The sequence below is a fragment of the Eptatretus burgeri genome, chromosome 11, assembly GCF_056783735.1.
Source record: "Eptatretus burgeri isolate ZD-2024b chromosome 11, Ebu_testis_v1, whole genome shotgun sequence".
NCBI classification, from domain to species: Eukaryota; Metazoa; Chordata; class Myxini; order Myxiniformes; family Myxinidae; genus Eptatretus; species Eptatretus burgeri.
This window is the reverse complement of record NC_140971.1, coordinates 51,326,142-51,353,818: the sequence shown is the minus strand read 5'-3', so window position 1 is coordinate 51,353,818 and position 27,677 is coordinate 51,326,142. Positions and strand designations below refer to the sequence as shown.

The window sequence follows — 27,677 nt, the reverse complement described above, 5'->3', positions numbered from 1 at the left end:
GGGGACATTCCTCCAGGCAGGCACCATGCAACTAAACTGTGATGTTAAGTCTTTGCCTTGCTGTGGTTTGACTTGTCCAACCTTCTCTTCAGTGGGTTTTTTTTTTTCCTCAAACATGCTCATCTTTTCTCCTCAGGATGGGGGTAGTGTCATGATCACGTGTTGAATGCCCAATCACCCAAATCTGGGTTCTCCCCATCATCCAATCTTTCGGTGGAAGTTCTTTCAAAGCGTCATTAGACTAAATCATACACTGCATAGTTCAACTGCTCTCAACTCTCTGAAACAAAGAAAATCAAGGTTAAGCATCTAACGTACATAACATTTTATATCAAAATTTTACCCTTTCCTTCCCCCCCCCCCCCACACTGAAATGACATGCTAACATATAAATAAATCTCAGTTGTATGTACACTCAAAAACATTCATCTCATTTGCTATTTCCATGTAGAAAGGGCAGCAGTATTTATCAGGGTTCCAATTTGCAATCAACAATTCTTTTCACCATCCTTAAAAAATCTCTTCTCGTGAAGAAAAATATTCCATTATCTGTACAATAATTATGAAAGTTAGCTACTTCTTCAATTTTCATTCACAAGCAGTTCCATAGCAACTGCCACTATTCATTTATTTATTTTTTTGTGAACTTAGCACTTCCGTGCTGAGGAAAGATGATCAAGTCAGTGTTAGAAACACCTCAACTTATTTAAGTAAATGTACAAGAAGTACCACTTCATCAAATATCATGCACCTGTCCAATTAATCAGGAAACAAATAAAACAGGTAATATTTTACTTGGCTTGTGGCATCATTGCACTATTTTCAATAATATAATTCTTACACTCTGACCGATTTAACATTCACTTCACATGCTAATGCCTTCTGTACTCAGCATGATTCTTGTTTATCCTTTCTGTTTGTCTTTCTACAAAATATGGAGGCATTTACAATACATTGTACAATTCCTAATTCCATTAATTGATTTCATAATTGCTGTTGGTCTCGCCATTCTTCCATTATTGTTACGTAAATACCATGCTGATTTCCCTCATATATTGATTTTTCCTTTCAGTTCACTTATTATTCCTAATATATAATGTTTACAAATCTGTCAATCAATTTAATAATGTAGACCCTCCTTCAATATTATGTTTTAGTTCCTCAACCTAATATATTATCTCGAAACAATTCTCAGTAACTTTTTTCTACCCTCAATTAATAGATCAACAAGGTCCATAGCTTCAGTGATTGATAATATATCAATCAATCAATACAAGTTATCAAAAACTAACGGTGTACCTTACTGTGATATAACCTATTATTCACATGTGTCCAAAGTTACTGGTTTTAAATCGTACTGCTGTTCCAAAAGTGCAGACACTACAAGACTGATTTGATAAAGGTTTCTCAATTTGTAATTCTAAAACAAAGCTTCATATCAATTTTAACCAAAATAAACATGATGGTATGAATACCATTATGAATTGTAATGGAGAAAAAGACACAATTAACACAAAAATCTTGTGCCTCCAGTGTTCTCACAGTTTTTTTTTTTAATGAGCTGAGTCTGAAAGTAATTAAGTTACTTATTGTACACAGCTTCCATTAGTTACTAATTGTTCCCCATGTTTATGCATGTGAAAACAAACCTGGTGCATGCAAACATTATCACGAGTATCACTTGTTGGTCCTATTGACCAGAAGAGTATCCCCATCATTACCATGCAGGTCAAAGCACACTGGTAATTCAAAGCTAGGTTGTTATAATTACATCAATTAACAGGAGTATTTAAGCAAGTAGCATGACTATCATTGTAGTCACAAGGTGATTCTTTTGGAAGTCTTTCTCAGGCTCTCAGCTCTGCGAACTCCCCCAAAGTAAGAGTTCCACGCTGATCAGCCTTGACACCTTGGCATCAGCCTTGACACACTTTGGCTGCAGAGTGTCCATTTGGAAATATTTGGGAACAAAACTAGCCAACATGGTTGAGATATAAAATTTCTCCAAAAAGTTTATTTATACGAAATGGTAAAATTGTTTCATCAATCTGATGAGCGTCCATTTCTTTCATGGTCAATGGAGCTGAAAAATCTCGAAAAAATAATCTGTAACCAACCTTTCTCATCACTATTCGGAATTCCATCAGCATTTTAAATCTCTGACATTGTCCATTTCTTTATACACTTCTCTCTCACCAATACAGCAAAATGCTGCAATATCACAACACACATACTCGAGCCATCTAATCACTTTCTCTGACCTTTTAAATACAAATCCATTCCTTTATCAAAACAAATAAATACAGTTTAAACCTGTTTTTATACAGGTGTTCAAAAATTGTCATTTGTCAAATTTGAGTCACCAGGCGAATGGCACTCCAAATTGCAGCTCAAAACAAACTCCGCCCATGCATGTAGCTCTCTCAGTAGAACCATCACCATCTTTTCCGCAAATAATGTTTAACCTTGCTGTGGGGGGAGCATGGCAGGATTTGAACCTGCTGTTAGCACTCAACTGGTCCATCTCCCCTGATTGGCTACTCCAGATGACCATTAGGTTCAAACTCCACCTTTGGAGTGCATTATTTTTCCAACTTCGCTTAAACAACTTTATGGTCTATCATTGTGACAATAAACAAAATTGTGCCCAATTAATTCTTATTCATGAATTAACCTCACGAATAGAGGCCCATATAAAGCCACCAGAGAGGTTTTTCTTTCTGCTATTCGTCTTGACCTTGGCAGACAAGCTTGCAGATCAAAAAGGCTTTTTTATTTTGCTAAGTGTCGAGCTTGTTACATGTCTTTGGCCTGTATTTTAACCCAATTTTCTTCACCACTTTATGTGCTTGGTTCACAGATCAATCACTACAAGTAGTAACACCAATATGGAGTTTGGGAGATGGTTGTGACTACTTTAATCTTTACATTTATCTGAGAATCATCTGTGTGGTATAAATCCTTGTTCATCACAAGGTACCAAAATCATACACAACTACTTTACAAATCCCTTTAAAATCATTCCAAATCACATTTCCACATTTCGATCACATTTAAGTACAATGGTTATGAGTCAAATCAAAATTTTGGAAACATTTCTCACAAGTCACAGAGCACGGCATGTGCATTCCAACACAGTAGCCCCCACCCTCCAAACTGTGCTGTGGGTGAAACAAACAAACAAACACACACACACACACACACACACACACACACACACACACACACACACACACACACACACACACACACACACACACACACCCTTGAGAGATGCAAGGTTTTTTCTGACAACGGCACTCGATCACAGATCAAAGCCTCTCGCATTTTGGGTCCATTTGTGGCGCTGGGGGTAATTACTCCCCCCCTCTTTGGAACCAAAATGAATGGAATGGGAGGGTTTCAGTACCCATAAAGCTTCAACACTTGCTTCAGCATCTACCCGAGGCACGGCACACACATTTATGTCTTTTCCTGTCGGCAAAGCACAGAGATTCCAATTTGGTGTTGGCCCATGCAGCGAAAGAATTCATGACCTTTTCATTATCAGCACTGAGAAAGTGTCCCCAAGCCAAAGTGGTCTCATTGCCTACCCAGTTGTGGGAATATTCAAAACTGCACCGAAACGCATGTGCGCATATCTGAGGGATCATTTTAAGGAATGATCATGATGTAAGGGATCAACAACACACACACAACAAATATCCCTCTGCTCTAAGTCATGAGCCAGCAACCAAACCACTCCCAGAAAAGTTCAAACACAGGCTGCTTTAAGTCTCTGCCTGAAGTTTCACCTTCAATGGATTCACTCTTTAATTGTTGCAAAATCATTTCCAACAAGACATTCATGTATGCTATTGTACAGTAATCTTCAGTTCTTTATCGAGCTCACAATCGCTTCAAATTAAGATTTTCACCAATATCAAATTCACACACACACCACCTCTCTATCTGGTCTTAAAACACTCTCAATGGCATCCACCCTGCATTACAAATAGACCGCACCACAATGCCAGGGCTCTGTCTTTCAATACAAGCTGACATATACCCAGATATTTGTGTCCACGCCAAAGATGCAACAATGTGTGAAGAGTCAATCATCATCGTTTTTCCTCTGGAATTGGCATGTGCACTTTTCCTCATCCAGGGTCTTCACAGTGTATGGTGACGACCAATCCATATTTCCACTTTCCGTACTTATTCATTCCCATAAGCTTCACAGTTCACAATGCACAACAGAGTACGTTTTATTCCAGTGATATCTACTGGACTCGCACACGCTGCATTTCAACACTCACTGAGCACTACATGCAGATCAATGCAAATCAGTGCGCATACAAATCAGATATAAATACAAACATACAAGAGTTCCAGGTTGGAACAACCAATTTATGTCCTTAACAAAAAAAACTTAACATTTCCAATCACATAGGATTCACAAATCCGACCAAAGAGGTAACTCCTCAATGCAAAACGATATGATTTACGAATCCGTAACACCTCCACACAATAACAATGCAACAGTCTCACAGCAAGCAAACTTCCAGTGAGCACAATGAACAAACAGAAATCCAAAGAGGTAACTCAACAAACATTCGAAACACTTATTCGTTCTCCCTCTTGGGGACTTGAACCTTTTTAGTGAGCAGGGGTATTAACCCTCTCTGAGCACGACAGAGACTTCAACTCTCCGTTAAGAGATCCCTGACCTCTACAAAAACATTTGAATGCCCAGGGTGAACCCTGTAATCTTAAACGGTCTCCAACGGCTTAATTTTCTTAGGCCTGTCACCAAAGGTTCTCCTTTGTATTCCTCTCCTATCAAAGGAGCTGGTAGTCACTGATGGTGAAGCAGTCATCTGCCTTCCAAGGCAGGAAGATGAAAGCTCTCTGGCTCCATGTGGTCAAGAAGAGGCGGACACTCGCATCATGCGACGTTACCCATTCGGATAAGAGATGCAACATCCGATCTGAAGTAAGAGCAAACATCTTAGTAAGTGACCACTTACTTGCTGTTATGCCAGACGATGATGATGTTCTCAGTCCTGCCAGGGTTTCAGGCCCCACATTGGGTGCCAAAATTGTGGTGGAAAAGAACTCGATTTCCACACCACCAAGTAACGTTCCCAATGAGGAAAGCAAACCCTTGTCATGGATACATAACTTAAATCGGTTACAAGCAAATGAAGGGCTCTGATGACTCATCAGGTGCTGTTAAAAAAGGGTGTGCTCGATATTAAGACCGTCGTTGTAAAACCTATTCAGGTTTCTGCTGAAATCCCTTTGCAGAACGTTGAACAAACAAATAAATGGATCCCCTGGAGAAGAATAGCTAACGGGTTTCAAACTGTACAACAGTGTGCATCCATTACTCACACAGATGAGGTCGATGATGTAATTTAAGCTGATAATGGGTACCTGAATGATACACCATTGATCCAAGCACGAGAAACTAAGCAAACTGTGGCCCAAGATAATTACGCCCATTGAGAAAATGAATGTGTAAATGTGAAGCCACAGGAGTGTGGAAGCAAAGTTATAAATGTTTTCGAGGAAAATGGAGGTCAGTATGCTGATGTTTCCCAATCCCAACACTCTGGGGACCCCCCGAGATGCTGGAATAACTGTTCCTAAAGCAAAAATAGCTGAGAGTATCAACCCAGATTATAGTGGAACAATGTCTGATTTATCAGAATCGGAAGAGGAGATGGACATGACTGTTTTGTCACAGCCAATGGTAGGTCAGCCCCATTCTCTCACAACACTCCATTCTCTTGTCACAATCATTTGGTAACAGCTGCTGAACATAATGAGGTTTGCATGGTTTCCATCTTAATTCCTCCTTCAAACTTTCCAGAATTGTTTGATAACTTATTGCACTCTCCTTCACCGCTTCTCCGATCAACTTCTTTGGTCTACTTGTTAACATGTCTCATACCCGGTCAATGTTTTCTGGTGATCTCACTGTGATATGTCTTCCTGATCTTATTATGTCCTTGACTGAGCCAGCTGTTATAAGCTTTTGGTGACATATTGTAATGGTTTTTAAATCAAAAGAGATATGTCTTCCCATTTCTTCCGCCACCATCTTTGAACTGCAACTACAGACTGCCAAACCTCATACCTTGCAGCAATTCACTCCCTTTGAGCAACAGTTCATCTCAGCCATAATCGATCAATCTGATCGCAAAGAAAAAGAAATATTAATGGCAATAAACAAACTTTCAACAACCAAACAAAATATTGCTCTACCTATAATAATAGAGTATTTCATATTTAAAATAGGGACTTAATTATAGATCACCCTGCATTTGCAATTAAGACAGATTATCAGAAAATCTGAGAAATTAATAAACCAATTTTGTTTAAATCTTAGAGGAGAACCAAAATGCTTGATCCACCTCAAAACGAATCTATCCATTGACACCCAACAAAACAGATATGATGTCTTTTTGTGACCTGCATTTACAATTAAGACAGATACTCAGAAAATCTGACAAATTAATAAACCAATTTTGTTTAAATCTTAAAGGACAACCCAAATGCTCGATGCTAATCTGTCCATTGATACCCTACAAAACAGATATGATATGTCTTTTTCTGATTTCAGGTCAGGTTTGGGAGCATGCACCAGAGCAACGCGTTGCTGTTTCAACTTTCTGCCGGTACTTGAGGAGCTTCCGTCTGACCATACCCATCTCGTTGAAATACTGATCAATCTGCTGCAACCACGAAGCATGTGGTTGGCGCATTGGCCTACTCTACTCAGGAGGCTCCCTCTGGTGAGCATGATCAGAATTAGGAAAATGAGCCACATGTCCATATAACTACACCTGACTTTCATGGACTATACAGGAAACGAATCTCATCTGAATCTCTCTCAGCAAATGCTCATTGGACAAAAAGTCTGCCCAGCAATAGCCAAACTCCAAAGAGACCTGATACCGAAGGAGTTAAGTCTTTGTCTAAGATCCTTCATCATAGTCCAAGTCTCACATCCGGAGAGCAAGACTGAAAGTCTAACCTCAACATCCTCACCAAGAACAGGTTCAGACAAGATATTGACATCCCAGATGTCAGTCAAAGCCTGGGTCATAGTTTGTGCTGTGTGCATGTTTCACATAGGAGAAATGTAATCCCAGTGGCTCCAACTCCTCATTCAGTGCCTGGAGGGCCCCCATCAGGAAATCCAGAGACTCTGCAAAGATGACTGAATCATTTGTGAAATCAAGATCAGAGATCTTGACATTCCCAAACGATGCACTGCAGCTTGATCTCTCCGGCATGCTCCCTAGAATCCAGTGGATACAAGTGCTGAAACGTTTAGGGCCCAGTACACACCCCTGATGAACTCCAGTAACAAATGGAAATAAGTCAGAGATGGAACCACCACAGCTCACATCATTTTCATTATCAGAGCATAGTTTAGACATCAGAATGATCAGTTTTGGTGGTACCCCACAAAGACCAAGAAACCTCCAGAGGACTTCCCAATTCACTGAATTCAATGGTTTATGTAGATCAGCATAGGCTGCAAGCATCCTCTGCTGAAACCCTTACCTTTGTTCGGTGAGGACACGAAGAGCAAGGATACGGGCAATCGTTGACCTCTTTGGTGTAAAGCCAAACTGCTCTGGGTGCTGCTGCTAATGCAGATAGTGGCGAACCCTATCATAGATTACCTGAGCAAAGACCTTGACTGGCAATGAGAGCAGCGTCACCCCTCAGTTGTTGTTGCAGTTGTGGTGATCACCCTTCCCTTTCCAGAGAGGGACAACAAGCCCCCTCTTCCAGTCAGTTGGAATGATGCCTGTGTTCCAGACAGAGTACAGAACTACATGCAATGACATGAGTAGAGCATTTCCACAAGCCTTGAGAAGTTCAGCATGGATGCCACACAAACTAAGGTGGTTCACAGTTGATTGGAGAGTCAGCAGTGGGGATAGTAACATACCTGACATCCAAATCAACAGCTGATATGTCAGCCTGGTACAGCCGCTCAAAGCCCAGCAGGCCTTAAACTTCATCCTCAATAGCTCACCACCTCCACTATATCTACAGTCCACTGAGGGATAGGCTTGGAGGAATGCAATGCACCGATTCCTCTATAAGCAGGAAGAGAATCACTTGACCACAGATGGTCAGCTCTACCCCTTTACAAATACCTCAGACATAGGTATCCTTGTCTTCCCTCAGTGAACATACAGTTTTATGCCTCATCTCCCCGAACAACTCAGTTCTGCCATTAAGCCTGGCCCTGCGACTTGTCAATAGTATCCATTTTTCTTGGGAGACAAACTTCCTCTTCACCTGATGGTGGATTCCAAGACAACCACCAGCAACATCAAAGATGGTAGTCTTGAAAGCACTCCACAACTCTTCACGATCTCACAAAACACCCAGACCCCCCCCCCCAAGACCCCACTCAACCTGTTCACAAACTCCTCAGCTATCTCCTCATCCTTGAGCTTGCCAACATCCAGCCTTGGCTGGAATGGTACCATTCTCCTGGATTTGAGCTGCAACTTCAGAGTTGCTCCAGTAACAACTAGAAATAAGTCAGACATGGAACTACCACACCTCACAGTACGCAGTTACTGCAAGAGCACAATTTCCAATTTGCAATCTATAAAGTCGGTAATTTTGTGATTAAAAGTCGAAATCTTCTTCATGCTCAGCTATGACATCACACAAGGAAGTCGACCACTAGATTCATACTGTCTCCGGGTTACATTGTGGTGAATAATTCAAACGGTGAATAATTTTTGATTTTACACAGATATGCTGAGTCGATTCACCCTTGGTGGTTGTTGTATTAAAAAGCAATGTGGTTTCATGCTACACCAATGGCCGAAAGACCGTAAGTTTGCCAGAAATGGGACGAGGTTCGTCCAAAACATTCAAGAGTTTGCACTGGGCCTTGAATATGTTTGCTTTTGTGCTTGGAACATTTTACAGAGCACTGTTATGAAACAACAGAGATAGCTAGATCTTGTGGTTATCCTTCACGATTGAGAGAGGAAGTCAACCCCATGATTAAGTGGAGGAAACAGCCGTTGCTCAAAATTGGAGCACAATCTCTACCCAGCTACCTCTCTTTACCCATGTACATGGGTGATTTGAGTATTGAATTGAACACCTGTTGCCATTGCCCTGCAGTTACCATAAGAGAACCTGAAAATAATTACCATTATCAACAAATTTCTGCAAGTCAAATGAACCACCATCTATTTATAGTAGAGATAAAGAATGTATGTATCATCTAATTCTCCAAGAGCGTTTGACCGAGGATGCTAACTAAAACCTTCAGGGTCCACCCCCCCTACTCTACCCCCACTCCCCTTCACAATCTCCCATCAACCACCATGCCACTCACCCCCTCCACCATCCCCCACAATATGCAATACCACCCCACACCCCCCAACTCTACCCCCAAGCACCACTCCCCCCCCCATCCACTGGGGCAAGACATCAACACAGTACCACAGCATTGACACGGCACGGACACGTGGCATGACCACAGACACAAGTGGTGTCTCGGGAAAGTATGAAACAATCCCGTAGCATACTCAGGAAACAATCCTGGAACATACATGACACCTGGTCAGCCTGTGACGGTGGGACAAAGCATTCTTTGCCCATTTTGTCCACAGTGTCCGAATGTGCCTGAACGTTGTCAGCTGTCAGGCAATGACAGGTGTTTCTGCTCGAGTAATACAACTGATTTATCAGTCAATACAAAAATCCCTTGTAAACCATCAATTGAATGGAAAAACAAAACATACCAATCTGTAGTAAATATGTGACCAGCGTTTTCATCTTCATGACTAACACTTCCATTTTCACTGAAGCCATTTTTGTCTGAATCGCTCGCACAAGGCTCAAAATTATACGGCTCCACAATTCTCCCGAAAGGGTTTCCATCACTAATTTTGTCTCCAATGGTTTCTTCAAATCCCACTGATCAGTTGTGACATACTGAGAACCTTCAGAGTTGTTGAGGATGGTCGAGTCAGTCTCTGAATCCAAGCTTGAAATACAGTTCCTCTATGTAAAGCTGCTATTTGGATCAAGTTGGGTTCACAGTGTGACGTCACTGGAGAAATTGAAAATGGGACTAAATTCAAACAGAATTTTTTACCCTTCAAAGTTGACCGTGATTCATGGTTTTCAATCGTTCTTCAGAAGAAAAAATCCATTTGGGTTCCCCTTTAAAGTAAATCCTCATAGTTATAAGAATCGCTAAATTCTTTAAATTTTCAGATTTCACTCCAGGTCTGGGCATTCAATTTGTCCATGAGCTCCGATCCTCAAATCCGAAGACCAATTTTGATTATATACTTTAATTTGTCTGTGAGAGGCCATCGTGGAAAATCGCATCATATCAGGCATAAGATAAGATCACTTTAAGCTCCGAATTTGAAACTATAGCACCTACAAAAGCGATATGTACAGCATTTCATAGGTATAAAGATCAGGCATTCATTGATATGAGTGAGGAAAGTGAAAAAACAAATTATGCACTATCATTCAGAAAAATTCAAGGCATTTAATTTTTCCTGTTCCAAGTCAAGGCATTGTACAGCAGGCTGAAACAAAATGACAGCTTAAGACCGCTGTGAGGTGACCTCGGGTTGACCAAGATGGCATGCCACCATCTTGGTCAGGCTTTTTTTTATGATGAGCATTAAGCATCTTGGTCAGGCATTAATTATCTTCAAAACGGTGATTAAATTAACCGAAACACCCAATTTTCATTCATGTATTTCCTTGGAGCTTGGTATGCATGCAAAGTTTCAGGCCACTGGGCTTCATAGTTTTGGAGTTATGGAGGAGACACATTGACACAAATACACACACACACACACACACACACACACACACACACACACACACACACACACACACACACACACACACACACACACACACACACACACACACACACACACACACACACACACACACACACACACACACACACACACTTCTGACAACAAGTTCCAGCAGAGAACAATTATTATAAGAGAAATTTTTAAATACAGAGTACATTTGCCAGAAGTTTTAAATTGCCTTACTGACTTGATGATCAACTCTCATCAATGTATGCACCTTATGAGAAGATAATTTTAAGTTACTTGTGTAATATATTAAAAAACTGAATTTCTCTGCCATACATAAATTACAGTTTGCCTTAACTTGACTGCCTATTTAGTCCCTGTAGGACAAAGACCTCCCTCAACATGGCCCATTCTATTCTATTCAATGCAATTTGAGGCCATTTTACTCTAATGAAATTCTCTATTTCATTTCTCATATGATTGTTGGTGTATATCTGCTTTATTCCAGGGCCTTCTTCAGTTTTCCAGTTTGCAATTCTTGTCCACTAGTTGTCCATTCTTCTTGCTATGTATTCAGCCCAGTTCCATTATATTACAGCATAATTGAAAATTACTGATCCAACCTTCATAATAAAGCACAGTTTTCAATGCATCTTAATTTAGCAGAGCAACAATTAGCATTTGCTGAAACTAACAAACAAGAAAACTCGATTATGTCTAAGTCTCCATGCTGAGCAGATACCTTCAACTGCCCTCACATATTGTCAAAACACTATTACACAGAGCGTTTTTAACAAGAAAATTGCCTTAGCAAGGCAGGCTTAACAGCAGGCAACGACACTGCTGGACAATATAAGCCTGCCACTGCCTCAGGACATTTGCCACAAAGATGAATTCATGTCTTTATTACTACTACAACCACCGACTAGGTTCAAGTATACTTTCTGCCACTATGTTTCATCAGGTACCCCACACCAGAAAAGGGATTTCCTGTGTGAAAACAAATCACACCTGTGATCAAGGAAGCTAAAATCGAGGTTGGAGAAAACCCAAGCATAATAAAAGCCCTGTATAATCCAGAATTGTTTTTTGTTCTGTAATGTCAGAAATCCTCTGGAGGTCTGACAAATAGAGATGCATAATTTAATGTTCCAGTTGGTGTAATGTAATATCTACAAATTGTATCAAAATCATTCAAAGCATTTTCACAAACACGAATAAGGAAAAGATTGAAATACTGATTTAAAGGAGATTCGTGGATAATAAATACAGGTGGAAATTTATCCAAAGAGAAAATCCTCTGAATTGAAGGTACATGAGGTACATCAGTCTTGAGTGTGATTTCCCCACCAAGCTTTTCAACCTTCTGTCGATGTAATATTTCCCACTCTGCTGTTCAGAAGCTCTTATTAGGTAAGGTAAGGCAGTATGCTTTCCCTCACTAGATGAAATGAAATCACAATACTGCATAACTGATTCATAACTGATGGAAATTTGGTCCAAACAGTTGTGTGAACATTCTAAAGTTATACAAGAGTGTGTGTAAATATTCTGAAATTTTCATGTCACTATTTCAATAAATGAGTTGGTTTGTTAATTGTTCCTATCTGAAGCTTTGGCTCAAGATACAGAAAACCGAGATTCAAATCTCATATACCAAATGTACTTGTTCCTTGTTTTGCCAATGTCATTGTAAATCATGTAAAAGTACAACGGTGACTGCTCATGCCCTTGTCCTGTATGTAATATATATGCAAGCTCCAACAGGAGCTGTATATGATATGAAGTAAAAAATTAACTGAGGAATAAAAGATAATTGACGTCTTAGAAATATATTAATTTTTTTAATTTTGGATTTGGCTATTGAGGTGGAAGTAGAAATAATTTTTGAATTAAAATAAAGTGGAAGGAAACCATTTTTGCCAGAAATAAAGTCTTATCAATAAGAATCCAGCTGGAAAGTGAGGCATCTAAAGAATTCCTTGAACTTCTACTGCAATCAAAAACATCAATCTTCCATAAAACCATCCAGACACATGCATTCATAATCCATAAATGAGCAGTATTCCTTTTTCGTATGTTAAAATATCAACTTTTTTGAATGTCAACAAAAACAATAAAAGCATATACAACCAGAAACAACTATGAATCGAACAGGCTGATGTACGCCCCCTCAGAACTTACATTGTGAATTAAACAAAGCCTAATGCCCAGAGACAAAGTCACTTCCTCGCATTCAATATTAAAATCATTGTAATCGCTTCAGCCTTTATTGTGCTTAGCTGGTGGAAAGGCAAAGAAGAAGACGATGTACAAATTGGCATTTTAATGACCTCCCGATTTATACTTTAGTGATCTATTCTGGCATCTTTCTCAGCCTTGGTAGTTTTGAAAAAAAGAGTTACTTTGTAAAGGCTTATGAATGTACTTTATAGGAGATTTTTCAAAGTATAATTTGGATACATTTTCTTCATAAGTGTAAATAGATGCAATTACATATTTGCTGCCAGAAGAGTTTGCTCACACCAAGTCCTTCTCAAGACTGTGCGGGGTAAGTATTCCATGAATACCATCTAGTTGATTAATAAGTTTCTTGTTTTGCAACATGTGGGCGACCATGGACATCGTGTAACCAGATGCAATACAAACCTTTAACAAAGGCACTGGAATCAATATAAACCAAATTATGGTTCAGAGCGAGAAAGAGAGCAGACGAGAGCAATAGGGAGGGTGAGGTAGATATGATATATATATACATATATATATATATATATATATATATATATATATATATATATATATATATATATATATATATATATACACATATATATATATATAGATAGAGATAGAGATAGAGATAGAGATAGAGATAGAGATAGAGATAGAGATAGAGATAGAGATAGAGATAGAGATAGAGATAGAGATAGAGATAGAGATAGAGATAGAGATAGAGATAGAGATAGAGATAGAGATAGAGATAGAGATAGAGATAGAGATAGAGATAGAGATAGAGATAGAGATAGAGATAGAGATAGAGATAGAGATAGAGATAGAGATAGAGATAGAGATAGAGATAGAGATAGAGATAGAGATAGAGATAGAGATAGAGATAGAGAGAGAGAGAGAGGAGAGAGACAGATGATTGCTGTGGAACAAACGACTGGCTGCCTCATTACACAGCACTCCCTTTATTTATATTTGATTAGTGCTGCAGTAACTAATTTTAATTTCACAAAAAGACAGGAATGGCTTGTTGTTGCGTGCATTTACCAGGACTGTATTTTGTATTGAATCACACTACAGTCTCGTGTCATGTCAGTGCAATGTTCTTGATATATTTGCAACACTGTGCATTGCCTAGCTATCTCCAATTACACACTAGACAAAAATAACAAAAAATAACTACATTTCTCATTACAAATTTTCCCTTTGGGGTCAAAAATGGAGCACAAGGACAAAGATTATTAAATATTTGGCTATGTTATGTATCAAGCACATGTCAAAAAAACTTTTTAAAAGGATTAAAAGTATTAACATATTTATACAATTAAGTGTTTTTTCCCATTATAAAAACAAGTTCCCTGTTGTTACGTAAAATAACCATAGGATGAAACCAGCTATACTTACCTTATACCATACAAGAACAAAGTGATGCAAAAGGCCTCTTCTGATTTCTGTGTTTGTCTAATTGTAGTATTTAGGTTGTGACCATGAAAATGGCATGGAAGTCCTGTCCTCAGTGGAATTGCATGCAGTACTAAAACTCAGTCTGGTGATCTTGAAAAGTACAATCATGGCCCTATAAATAAGGCATTTTACATGTAGACTAACACACAATTATTTCACTGTCGACTGTTTGGAAGTATCATACCTTTATGACAGAAGGCAAATTATATTCTGAATTCCACAAGGAGGGATTAATTGGGGTCATTGAAATAGTATGTATTTATGAAGGTGTATACAAAGTGTAGCATGCTTGCACATTACAAGCAAATACTCAGGTGAATCCTACATGCAGATATAATAGGTAATACAAGCTTTATACATTTGATGAAGTGAATTGTGGTTGCATTGTGCAAGCAGCTAAATAAAACAAGTAAATCAACAATCAATGATTTGAATAAGCTCATTCTTCAAAAGTTTGGAGCCACAGTAATTTTTACTGTAAATATGGCAAAGGTTATAGTCAGGCAACTTAGCAAATGGATGTGGATGTTCTGGACAAAAGCACTAAATTTTCCCCACATACTACCCATAGCTTTAGCTTTCCATTTTTGGGAGGAACAACTTCCTCTGAATACATTATGGCGCCATCTTGGATTTTCAAGACGGCCACCATGTAAAAACATATCTATCAATATCTCAGCTTCTAAGCCACTTCGGATCATATTTTGGTGTCTAAACATACATTTTCAGGGTCACACATGACTAATGTGTGAAAAACACTTGTGTTAAGCAAATAAGAACATTTTTGCATGAATATGGTTTATTGTGTAAAATGTGTTGTTTTGCTTTGCATAAGCTAAACACACAATATTTCATGAAAAGCACATGCTACTGCATTATAATTGTAATTTGGAACAAAAAACGGGACCAGTACAAGCCAATGTGTTGTTTAAAATATTTGTATTAGACAAACACGACCGTTATTGTATGAATAAAGTTTGTGTATAATGTGGTGTTTTGCTTAATGCAAGCCAAATTACACACTATTTGATGCAAAACATGAGTTTTTGCATTGGAACAGTGATTTGTAGCAAAAAAAATGGGGTCAGAATGAGGCAATGTGTTGTTACAAACGCATGTGAGAACAAAATGTGTTAAAAACACTTGTATCAGGCAAATCATAGTTTTTGCATGATTAAAGTTGCTTGTCTGAAATGGGTTGTTTTGAAAAGAAGACATTAAAATACACACCATTTCATGAAAAACATGCGTTTCTGCATTATAATTGTCATTTGGAACAAAATCGGGCTCAGGCGAAGCCAATGTATTGTTAATTGTGTTGTTTTGCTCACTACAACCTAAAATACACACTGTTTCATAAAAACATGCGTTTCTCCATTAGAATAATGAAAAGGAACAAAATGGGGCTCATACCAAGCCAATGGATTGTTAAATATGCTTGTAATTTGCAAATAAGACCGTTTTTGCATAAATAAACTTGCTTGTCTAAAATGTGTTGTTTTGCTTAGTATAAGCAAAAATACACTCTATTTGATGTAAAACACACATTTCTGCATTGCAATAGTGATGTGGAACAAAATTGGGGTCAGAACAAGCCAATGTTTTATTACAAACTTGTATTATGCAAATTGGACAGTTTTTGCATGAATATGGTTAATGTGTCAAATGTGTTATTTTTCTCAGTGCAAGTTAAAATACCCACTGCTTGATGAAAAACACACGTTTCTGGATAAGAATTGTTATTTGGAACAAAAATCAGGATCAGAATAAGCTAATGTGTTGTCATAAATGCTTGTGTTATGCAAATCGGAAGCATTTTTGCATGAATAAAGCTTCTTGTGTAAAATGTGTTTTTTTGCTTTGTGCAAGCTAAAATACATACTTTTAGATGAAAACACACATTTCTGTATGAGGAGAGTGATTTATTAGAAAAGACGGTGCCAGAACAAGTTAATGTGGTAAAAACAATTGTATCAGGCAAATAATACCGTTTTTGCATGATGGAGTTTTGTTGTGTAAAACGTGTTATTTTAATGAGTTCAAGTTAAAATAACAAAATATTTGATGGAAAACACATGCTTTTGCTTTAGAATTGTGATTTGGAACAAAAACCCCATGGATAGAACAAACAAATGTCTTAAAAAAAACACTTGCATCGGGCAAATTAGACTGTGTTTGCATGAATTTGTTTCTTATCTAAAATGTGTTGTTTTGCTTCGCACAAGCTAAAATACGCTCTATTTGTTGTACAACATGTGTTTCTGCATTAAAATAGTGATTTGGAGCAAAAAACGTGGTGAGAACAAGCAAATGTGTTGAAAACACTTGTATCAGGCAAATCATACCGCTTTTGCATGAATAAAGTTTCTTATCTAAAATGTATTGTTTTTCCATTTTTCATTCCAAGTCATGATTCAAATGCAGAAACGCAGATTTTTCATCAATATTGTGTATTTTAACTTCTTTTAAGGAAAACAAAATATTTCACAAAAAAAACCTAATTCATTCAAAAACGTTCTTATTTGCCTAAAACAAACGTTTTCATCAACACATTAGGTTTTATTCACCCCGTTTTTTTGTTGCAAATCTCTATTCTAAAGCAGAAACGAATGTTTTTTTCTTATCAAATATTCTGTATGTTAGCTTGTTCTCAGAAAAGCAAAATATTTCACACAAAAAAACCAAATTCATGCAAAACGGTCTTATTTGTGTAATGCAAGCATTTGTAACAACACATTAACGTGCTCTGACACCGTTTTTTTGTTCTAAGTCACCATTCTCAAGCAGAAACGCGTGGTTTTCATAAAATAATGTGTATTTTATCTCGTTCTCAGGAAAAGAAAATATTTTACAGATGAAAACTTATTCATGCAAAAACGATCTTATTTGCCTGAAACAAGTGTTTTGAACATAACATTAGGTTGTTCTGACTCTGATTTTGTTCCAAATCACGATTATAAAGCATAGACAAATGTTTTTCATCAAATAGTGTGCATTTTGGATTGTCCTCAGCAAAACAATGCTATTTACACAAATCTTATTCATGCAAAAACAGTCTTACTTGCCTCAAGGAAGCGTTTTAACAACACATTCAGTTGTTTTGAACTCACTTTTTGTTAAAAAAAAAAGAAAAAGAAAAAAAGAATAATCACGATACAAATGCAAAAACGTGTTTTTCAACAAATATTGTATATTTTACTTTGTATTGAGGAGAAAATATTTTACACAAGAAACCTAATTTTCCGAATACATGCGTTTTTAACAACCAATAGGTTGTTCTGACTCAGTTTTTTGTTCCAAATCACGATTCAAATGCAGAAACACGTTTTTCATAAAATAGTGTGTATTTTAGCTTGTTTATTTTAAGCTAAAATATTTTTTTTTATATATAAATATTTTATTTTAGCTTTTGCTTTACTAAGCAAAATAATTTATTTTACACAATAAACCTTATTCATGCGAAAACAGTATTATTTGCTTCATTGAAGTGTTTTCAACACATTAGCTTGTCCTGATCTCATTTTTTGTTCCAAATCACTGTTCTAATGCAGAAAGCTTGTTTTTCATCAAGTACTGTGTATTTTAGCTTGTACTAAGCAAAATGAATCGGAAAACCAAGAAGGAACTTGAAGAAGTAAACAGCAAAGTCATCATGGCCACCATCATGGTCATCAGGAGGAGCCTCGATATGATTCAGGTTTCAGCCACTACTCTCCTCCCATCAAACTCATCCAGGAACAGCCAAGTGAGCCTTCCAGAAAAAATTCTGCAAGAATTCACTTTTCCTAAGAGATAGATAACGGAAGAGAGGAATAGAGATGAAAGACAAGAAAAAGCAAGAATTAGAATGAATAAAGAGATTGTGAAAATAATAATAATTAAAAAAAAATGTGAAGGGAACACAGTACAAATCTGTCGGGAAGAACTTGTACAGATAGATTTCAGCAGTTACTCCCCGGCTCAAAGGCAGCAACATCTATGTACAAGCTACAAGAGGTCTATCAGTGGGAAGCACAGTCCACACATCAGCATTTTTTTTTATACAAGAACAACATATTTTACACACAAAAATCTTATTCATGCACAAACGGTCAAATTTGCCTCATATAAGCATTCATAACACATCAGCTTCTTCTGAAAACCGTTTTTTGTTCCAAATCACTATTGTAATGCAGAAACTCGTGTTTTACATAAAATTGTGTGTATTTTAGCTTGTTCTAAGGCCTAAGTCACATTTGCTCTACGGCAAGGATACGGCGGCCGTACCCCCCCTGAATTTACAGAAATGTTCGGCGGCCGCAGAGTTTCTGAGGTGGCCTCAGGGTGGCCCTACGCCGTATGGCTACCTTTTACAGGCCGTAGGGGTCGCTGTGGAATTATAGTGCGGAGTTATAACTTTTTTCATTTCTACATTTGCCGTAGCAATTCGACAAGCCAAGCTGTGACGTAGATGTGGTCCACGTCGACCGTACATAGGGCGTACGGTGGGCTTGCGTTATTCGTGCGGCTGCCGTAGGCTTTTATCACTGAAAAATGAATTCTGCCCTAAAAACCGAATACATTTTCAAAAAACCGAACACAACGTAGCATTCATGGTTGTTCACGTGCATCTCCGCCGCCTGTTCGACCCACATCTTCGCGCTTTGTTCATTCAGTTCGTCGGTGGAAGTACTCGTGAAAGCAGCTCTCGTGTGTCGATCACTACTTTACCTCGTGTTTTCACCTTGATTTGTGCTGTTTTTTTTTTTACTCATCTTGTGTTTTAATTAAGAACAAAAAAGCAATCTGATCACGTGGTGTGACGGACTGTCGGGCAAGGATTTAATTTCACAGAAAAACCGGTTGTAATTTGGAATATCCATGATTACCTCAGCCCGATGCGTTTGATGAAAGTAATTGTGGTTCTGGGGACATAATGTTGATGAGCTGCCCTGGGGGCAGCGCTCTCGCAGAGTGCGCGAGCGATCAGAACCCAGGCCAGAGCTCGAGCCTGTGTGGACCTTTGGATGTGGTGATTGTACCAGTTTACATACAATACACGACCACCGAAGGTCATTTACTCATCTTGTTTCACCTTAAACATGGGGAATTTCAGTTGAAAGTGTCTTGAAAGTGGGTTTTCTTGGGGTCCAGGAACGGATTAATTAACTTTCCATTATTTCTTATTGGGAAAATAGTTTTGGAATCCGAACTTTTTGCAATCCGAACAGCCTCCTGGAATGAATTAAATTCGGATTATTGGGGCACCACTGTACTGGTATTTTCTGAACTGTTATATTTTTATTTTAGTAAATAAAGAACTGGTATATATACCCACTCGTTACCATCCGTCTGGCCGCACGTTCGCCTTAGGGCCCCCCTGCTGTTGCCTTGCAGGCACCTTGAGGCTACCTTGCATCTGCCTTGAAAATTATATGGCCGCCGCAGGGACGCCCTACTGTCACCGTGCGACATCAAATCAAAGACCGTACGGCACCCCCACTTTTTTGGTTTCCACAATTTCTAAATACGCCGTGTGGCTCCCCGAAGAATAAAAACACATGTGACTGCTCCATTGTGTGACCATGGAAATATTGCAGCCGCCCTATAATTGCTAGTGGCCATAGATTTTGTAGACCCTACGGCCGCCGTGCCAAATGTGACTTAGGCCTTAGCAAAACAACACATTTTAGACAAGAAACATAATTCATGCAAAAACGGTCTGATTTTCCTAATACAGGGACATTTCTAACAATGCAATAGGGGTGTTCTACCACCGTTTTTTGATCAAAATCTATTCTAAAGCAGAAACGTGTGTATTTCATCAATTTTTAAGGAATTACAAGGAAATTTTGCACAGGAAGAGGCCATTCAGCCCAACATGCCTGCACTACACCAATACCAGATTTAATATATCCATCAATACCCCTTCCCGATTTTGCATGAATATGGTTTATTGTGTAAAATAGTGTGCATTAAGAACCGGATGCCATCGTGTGCAGCCTTTTGCCTTCTACACGGGTACTCATTTCACGGACTTCGGTAGGATTACAGGCCGAGTCAACCCCCTGGTGTTACTTTGGCGGCCAACGGTGCTTGAACCCAGAACCGTAGGATTCCAAGCCACCACCCTAACCGCTAAGCCAAAACCAGGTAAATATTGTGCATTTACCTTGTTTTCAGAAAAAACATAATATTTTACACAAGAAACCGAATTCATGCAAAAACAGTTGAATTTGCCTAATCCAAGCATTTTGAGGTAAGATTTTCTTTTCATATTTACAGAGTTTGATTTACTGGGCGTAGTGGCGTGCGCCTGTAATCCGGCTACTCAGAGGGTTGGGTTTGAGCATCGCTTGAGGACGGGCGCTTTGCGCTGGGCCGCGCTATGAGAGGGTGTAGGGCAGCCCAGAATCATGGTGAAACCCATTCCTTATCCCTGTGTCGTAAGAGGCGACCAGGGTTGCGTCAGGAAGGGCATCCGACGTAAAACCTGTGCCAAATCAGTATGCGGATCATAACGGATGATCCACTGTGGCGACCCCTAACGGGAGCAGCCGAAAGAAGAACAACAACATTTACAGAGTTTGATTTTAACATATTATAATTTAATAATTAAATCAACTAATTAATACGTTATCATTTTCTCTCACAGGAAATTGTACCTGAGACGCAAAATGAAAATACTGCTTTTGCCACAACTTGGGATGAAATTGTTGATTTGGTTGAAGACCTTCTGAGCGACCAAGACCCACAGAATGAGCTCTACCTTGATGACCCAACCAAAGAGTTATATCTTGGAGACCCACAAAATCCTGAAATAGATTTCTACATTGATGTAGTCCATGAGCCAGACCTCAAAATTTCGGCTTTCATTACCAAAAAGGGAAACAGACCCCACCATGATTTTTGGTTAGCTTGATACCTCAAGTGTCCGAAATCAGTTGATGGACTTGCAAGGAAGGAAGCTTCATGACCTTTTGGCGGCCATCTTTAAAAATGCCCACCGTTATTTCACCAAAATGGAGGAAATTGGAAAAATACCCACAACTCACCTCCACAATGTCCTATGGACATGCGGTTTGGCTTAAAATGATTATAAGAACATTCTACATCTGCCAATATATAGTTTTGGATAGTTATTTGCTACAGTATGTTCCAAAATTCGAAATTTCTCCCAAAAAAGTGGCATTTTTAGGTTTTTTTTTGCTATACGTTATCAGAAGTTTTCTGCCAATTAATGTTCAAATATATCTAAGCTCATTTTTTACCTTGATCACCTCGAGTGGTTCATAAGGCATTCAAAGAAAGTCAAATATCAAGTTATCTGAACTTCACAGGATTCTATGGATACGTTTTGTGGCATGCTCCTATTTGCTGTTATCGGCCTTTTTGGGGGTAGCGGTAAACTGATATCAATAAAACTTTTCACAACACTCCACATAAATTTTTTTATTGGAATAAAATGCACGAGTTCATGCTCATGAATTCCCCTGTATGAACTGTTAACAGTCACTCATAGCTGGCAGTCCCTTGGCCTGGATTTCGGATGATGGAAAGGGATGGGGGGGGACTTTATGTCTGATGCTCACGTTCTGACTTCAGGAAAAATTGGAGGATTCGTATTGTCTTCTCCCTCTGGCAGCCCCAGCCGCCCCCCCCCCCAATGGGTTGACACTTGGATGTGTGCTAGATCTGGGTAGCTCACGGCACCCATGGAAGATTTACCAACAATTACAACAACAATAAAAATCTACAATTTCAAAAAATCTACAGGAAAATGAATCATAAAGTGAAAGTAGCTGCTTGTGAGCAAATGGCAGGCAAGGTCATGACATTTGGTAACAATCCTGGACTCATCGGTGCTTTAACCCATTGTAAGTGCTGTGCAGATGCCAAAAATGTAAGTACATAAATTGAGTGTTGTCCACCAGGGCTATAGCCTGGTCAGAGTATTGCTGAACCCCCCCCCCCCCGCCCAGGGCTACGCCCCTGCCCATGATGCACTTTTGCTTATCGTACTCTACTCGGCAATAAAGATTCTACACACCACTTCCACTAACATTCAACGTTGGGGTGGAGCAATGCTGACAAATTGTATCATACATACAGGTGACTGGGCCTACATGGCTGTGCATGATCAGTATGATGTGATGTACTGACAAGACATATGATCTTGATCGCTCAGAACAGGAAGTTAGATATGAAAGAAGTTCTCTGCTATCCTCTCGGTCCCAAACCATGGGCATTGGCCAATGGTGATGGCACCCAAAAGAAAACAGGGAAAGCAACTTTGGGCAAACATATTGAAAAAGAAATTCCTAATGTTGAATTGTCCTCAGGTCCTCGGGCAACAATAGTTGATGCCATGGGGATAGTCCAAAAGACTCACAGCGAGACATTTGAAGAACTCTCCATGATAATTCTGAAGAAAGTCCTGAATGATTGCCAGGGAAGTGGACAAGTCGATGTTGTGTTTGACGTCTACAAAGACCTGTCGATTAAAGACGCAGAACGGTTGCATCGTGGCTCTCAACATGGCATTGTATTTAATCAGATAAAGCCAGGACATAGAATAAAGAACTGGAAAAGGATGTTGGCGAGTAAGGAAAGTAAGAACAAGCTTACAATGTTTGTAGCTGACAACTGGAAGGAAGAATGGAACAGAGACAAACTTTGTAACACAACAATGATGGTCACCTCTGGTGAAAAGTGTTTCCAGATTACGAAGGATAATGTGACAGAGATTGCAGCGCTTGCATCAACCCATGAGGAAGCCGGCACGAGAATGCTGCTTCATTGCAAACATGCTGCCATTACCTATCCAAAGGTTATGGTGATTTCAGAGGATACTGATGTATTTGTGATCCACCTTGGCCTACATTTGGAATTCGGGACCAGTAGAATCCTGTTAAGATGTGGGGGGGGGGGGGAACCAAATAAGACTTATTGACATCTCAAGGTTTGGCACAATATTAGGCAAGGATGTGTATATGTCTTTTATAGGAGTCCATGCGTGGACTGGCTGTGATTCAACTAGTTCATTCGCTAGCCAGGGTAAGGTAAAAGCAATCAATTTGATCCGCAAAAACCAGCATTTCAGAGAAGCGTTCATGAAACTTGGTCAGGAGTGGGTCGTCAGAGATGAAATGTTCGAAACGATACAGGCATTCACCTATAGCATGTATTGCTCAAACGAATGTCAAGGAGGTAAACATCTTCCGTTATGATTTGTTCTGTTCAAAGAAAGGGGATGTTTCATCGGGACAGATTCCCCCGTGCAAGGATGCATTAAAACAACACACGCAACGTGCGAACTACCAGTCTGCCCTTTGGAGGCATAGTCTCCAGAACTTTCCTGAGATATCCAGTCCCACTGAAGGGCATGGTTGGATAATGGTAAAGGGAAACTTGGAAATATATTAGCTTACAATAGCCCCAGCCCCAGAGGCTGTTCTGGCACTAATGTCGTGCAAGTGCCCAAGAAGTTGCAATGATGACTGCCCCTGTGTAGTGAATGGTTCTTGCTGCACACCAGCGTGCAGACTACAAAACGGTGCCAATATGCATGATGAGACAGAGGATGAAGACCAATTGCAAGACATGGATGATAGTGACAGTGACAAGGAAGACTAAATTAGATATATTTTTAAGTGGTTGAGTACATATTGAGAAACAGTGTATATTAATTTGTGGACAAGTGCTAAAGTCAAGACGTCGGGAAAACCTTGCCAGGAAATTACTGGGGGGTACCGCGAGAACCGGTTTGGTCGGTTAAACAACATCTGGATATTAGTTAGCAATTAAATGAAATGATCATTCATTTGTCAGTAAAAGTTGAATTCGGCAGGGCATTGGGATGCAGTTTGAACACAGACTGCATTACTGGATCACCTAAGTATGAAAATAGCAAGAAGTTGTTGGATCAATCAAACCGGCTCTTGCAGTGCCCTCCAGTTAGGGTACATGTACACAGTCAGATATACCCAAAGGAACTTGATTCACTGCTTTTTTGGCGGACATATCAATAATTTCTTGGAGACCTTGGACACCATATGGGCCTTCCCCAACAAAAATATGGGCAATAGTTGGTGAATTACTTTTTAATACAAGTTTTGTGAAAACCACTAACAGTAACTGGTAAGACATACAAATGTTGTTGATTTTGAAAACTAGAACAATAGCAAACTACTGGTCCCTCCACTGAGTACTGGTCAACTCCTGGTTTGTACCCTGTACATTTTGGGGCTATAGATACATGAATAGACATTCAGGGTATTATTCGCATTAATCACAATCTCTCATAGATGGGCTTTGTGTCCCTTCCCATGATAGGGCCAGGGATAGGGCCCCAGTTGGTGTATTAATACATGGGAAATGTATACTGACAGGTACTCAGCAGAGGGCCCAGTATATAATGAGCAAATGTAAAATCTTATTTCAGTTATAAAAATGCCTATTAGATATTTTGAAACCCCAATGGTGGCATAGTATAGAAGGTTTTTGAGATCGGGTACCCCAAAAAAGGCCGAAAACAGACAAATAGATCATGTACAAAAACATGTCGATAGAATCCTGTGAAGTTCAAATAACTTGATATTTGACTTTCTTTGAATGCCTTATGAACCACTCCAAGTGACCATGTTTAAAAAATGAGCTTAGATATATTTGAATATTAATTGGCAGAAAACTTCTAATAACATATAGCAAAAAAAAACCTAAAAATGCCACTTTTTGGGGAGAAATTTCGGATTTTGGAACATACCGTAGCAAAGAACTATCCAAAACTATATATTGGCAGATGTAGAATGTTCTTACAATCATTTTAAGCCAAACCACATGTCCATAGGATATTCTGGAGGTGAGTTGTGGGTATTTTTCCAATTTCCTCCATTTTGGTAAAATAACAGCGGGCATTTTTAAAGATGGCCACCAAAAGGTCATTAAGCTATCTTCCTTGCAAGTCCATCAACTGATTTCGGACACTTGATGTATCAAGCTAACCAAAAATCATGGTGGGGTCTGTTTCCCTTTTTGGTAATGAAATTCCTTCTGGCTCATGGACTAATGTTACTCATTGTGAGTTATCAAGACAATATCCATTTGAGTGTGAATAAACCATTTGAGAGTGAATAAATCATTTGAGTGAACAAAACAACAAGTTCTACCTTGATGATCAAGAATACAAATTTGGAAAAAAAATCAGTAAATGAGTTATCCATTGGAGACTTGAAATGTGGTTTCTACCAAGACTCTCGGGGTTCTAAACCTGTCGATGTAGTTCTTTGTTGGATGTTGCTGGATGAGAGGTAAGTTCAGTTGATTATTAATGAATTAAATTTTATATTATTTCATTCAATTTTTCGATAAAGTTGTATAAATTCATTTTATATTTTCGATAAATTTATTTTATTTATTTTTCAGCGATATCAAGACAGTTCTGGGAAGAAAGTCCTGGAAAATTCTTGCTCCCCATTTCTACTTCTTCAAACTTGAAAACTTTGAAAGACAGAATTGGAGGAACAGAAAAAAAAAACATGAAAAAATATATTATTAAAATAAATATTTTAAAACATACATATTATGTTGGGTTCAGGTTGGGATGGGTTGGGATTTTGAAAGTTAGGGTTGGGTTGGGGTTTTGTATTTATGGAAGGAAGGTTGATTATGCTCTCTGTTATAGTAACACACACACACACACACACACACACACACACACACACACACACACACACACACACACACACACACACACACACACACACAAACACACACACACACACACACACACACACACACACACACACACACACACACACACACACACACACACACACACTCACGCATGCACGCACGCACACACACACGCATGCACCACACCAACAAAAAAAAGTTAAGCCTTGACTGACTACTCAGTTGAGGATTGTATGTTTGGGGTTCATAGATTTAAGAACGTCCCCCCTCCCCAACCCCCCAATATTACACACATTATATGTAGTGTTCTTTATTTATGATTATTTTTATTTTATTGTCTCAGCAGACGCTTGCTGCTAAACTCCACAGAGGTGTAGAAGTGGAGGATTGTGAAGCGTTAACCTATTGCTTTCAAGGGTGTTATTTGCTTATTTTTGTCTTTTGTAATTCTTATGAATAAAATGAAGCCAAGATTTATTCTCCTTTTAAATCCTATAATTTATAAGTCCAGTAACTGTATCCATTACATCAACGATTTAAAAAAGTTCATTAATCCACTTCTTTGTATAACCTTTCTAAAAGTGTGATTTCCACCGATATATTTTTTATAATATCTTCTTCTTCTTCTTCTTCTTCTTCTTCTTCTTCTTCTTCTTCTTCTTCTTCTTCTTCTTCTTCTCCTTCTCCTTCTCCTTCTTCTTCTTCTTCTTCTTCTTTCGGCTGCTCCCGTTAGGGTTCGCCACAGCGGATCAACCGTCTCCATTTCGCTCTATCCTCCACATCTTCCATTGACACTCCAACCACCCGCATGTCCGCCCTCACCGCATCCATGAACCTCTTCTTTGGCCTTCCTCTTCTCCTCCGACCTGGCGGCTCCATCTTCAGCATCCTTCTCCCAACATACTCCGCTTCCCTCCTGTGCACATGTCCAAACCATCTCAATCTCGCCTCTCTCACTTTGTCTCCAAACCGTCCTACCTTGGGTTCTCCAAACCATTGATTTGGGTGCTGTATAATGTTAGGCTAATGTGAAGCTAACCCTAACCTTCATCAAAGGTGCTGTATAATGTAATACCATTATCTTTCAGGAAATTCATAATTGTTTTGTTGTAGAACTCTGTTCTCTCATCAATCCAAAATTTAATGTTGGTGATATTGTTATAATATCACCAACATTAAACTTTGGATTTTTCAGATTAATCTCCTTTTTGTATGTTAATTTTGTAAAAGTTTCCAATGGTTTTGATTGTGTTTAGGAATGAACTGTATTATTGGAAATTATTTACAATGTCCTGAATTAAAGATACCCATTGTTGAGAACCGAGTTGGGTGAAGTTTTTATATAGTCTCTTTCAAGGTGCGATTAAAATGCTAACCCAAACCTTCATCAAAGGTGCTGTATAATGTAATACCATTATCTTTAAGGAAATTCATAATTGTTTTGTTGTAGAACTCTGTTCTCTCATCAATCCA

The 27,677-nt window shown here is 38.8% G+C and overlaps 1 long non-coding RNA gene across 1 annotated transcript in view; it reads left to right on the top strand.

Moving 5' to 3' along the window:
• The window catches only part of LOC147017059 (uncharacterized), a 47,767-nt gene extending 20,305 nt beyond the window's left edge, over positions 1-27,462 (top strand). The window contains exon 3 of the long non-coding RNA XR_015049320.1: positions 26,938-27,462. This is a non-coding gene — a long non-coding RNA (uncharacterized LOC147017059). The remainder of the gene's footprint in view (positions 1-26,937) is intronic.
• Positions 27,463-27,677: the final 215 nt, after the last annotated feature.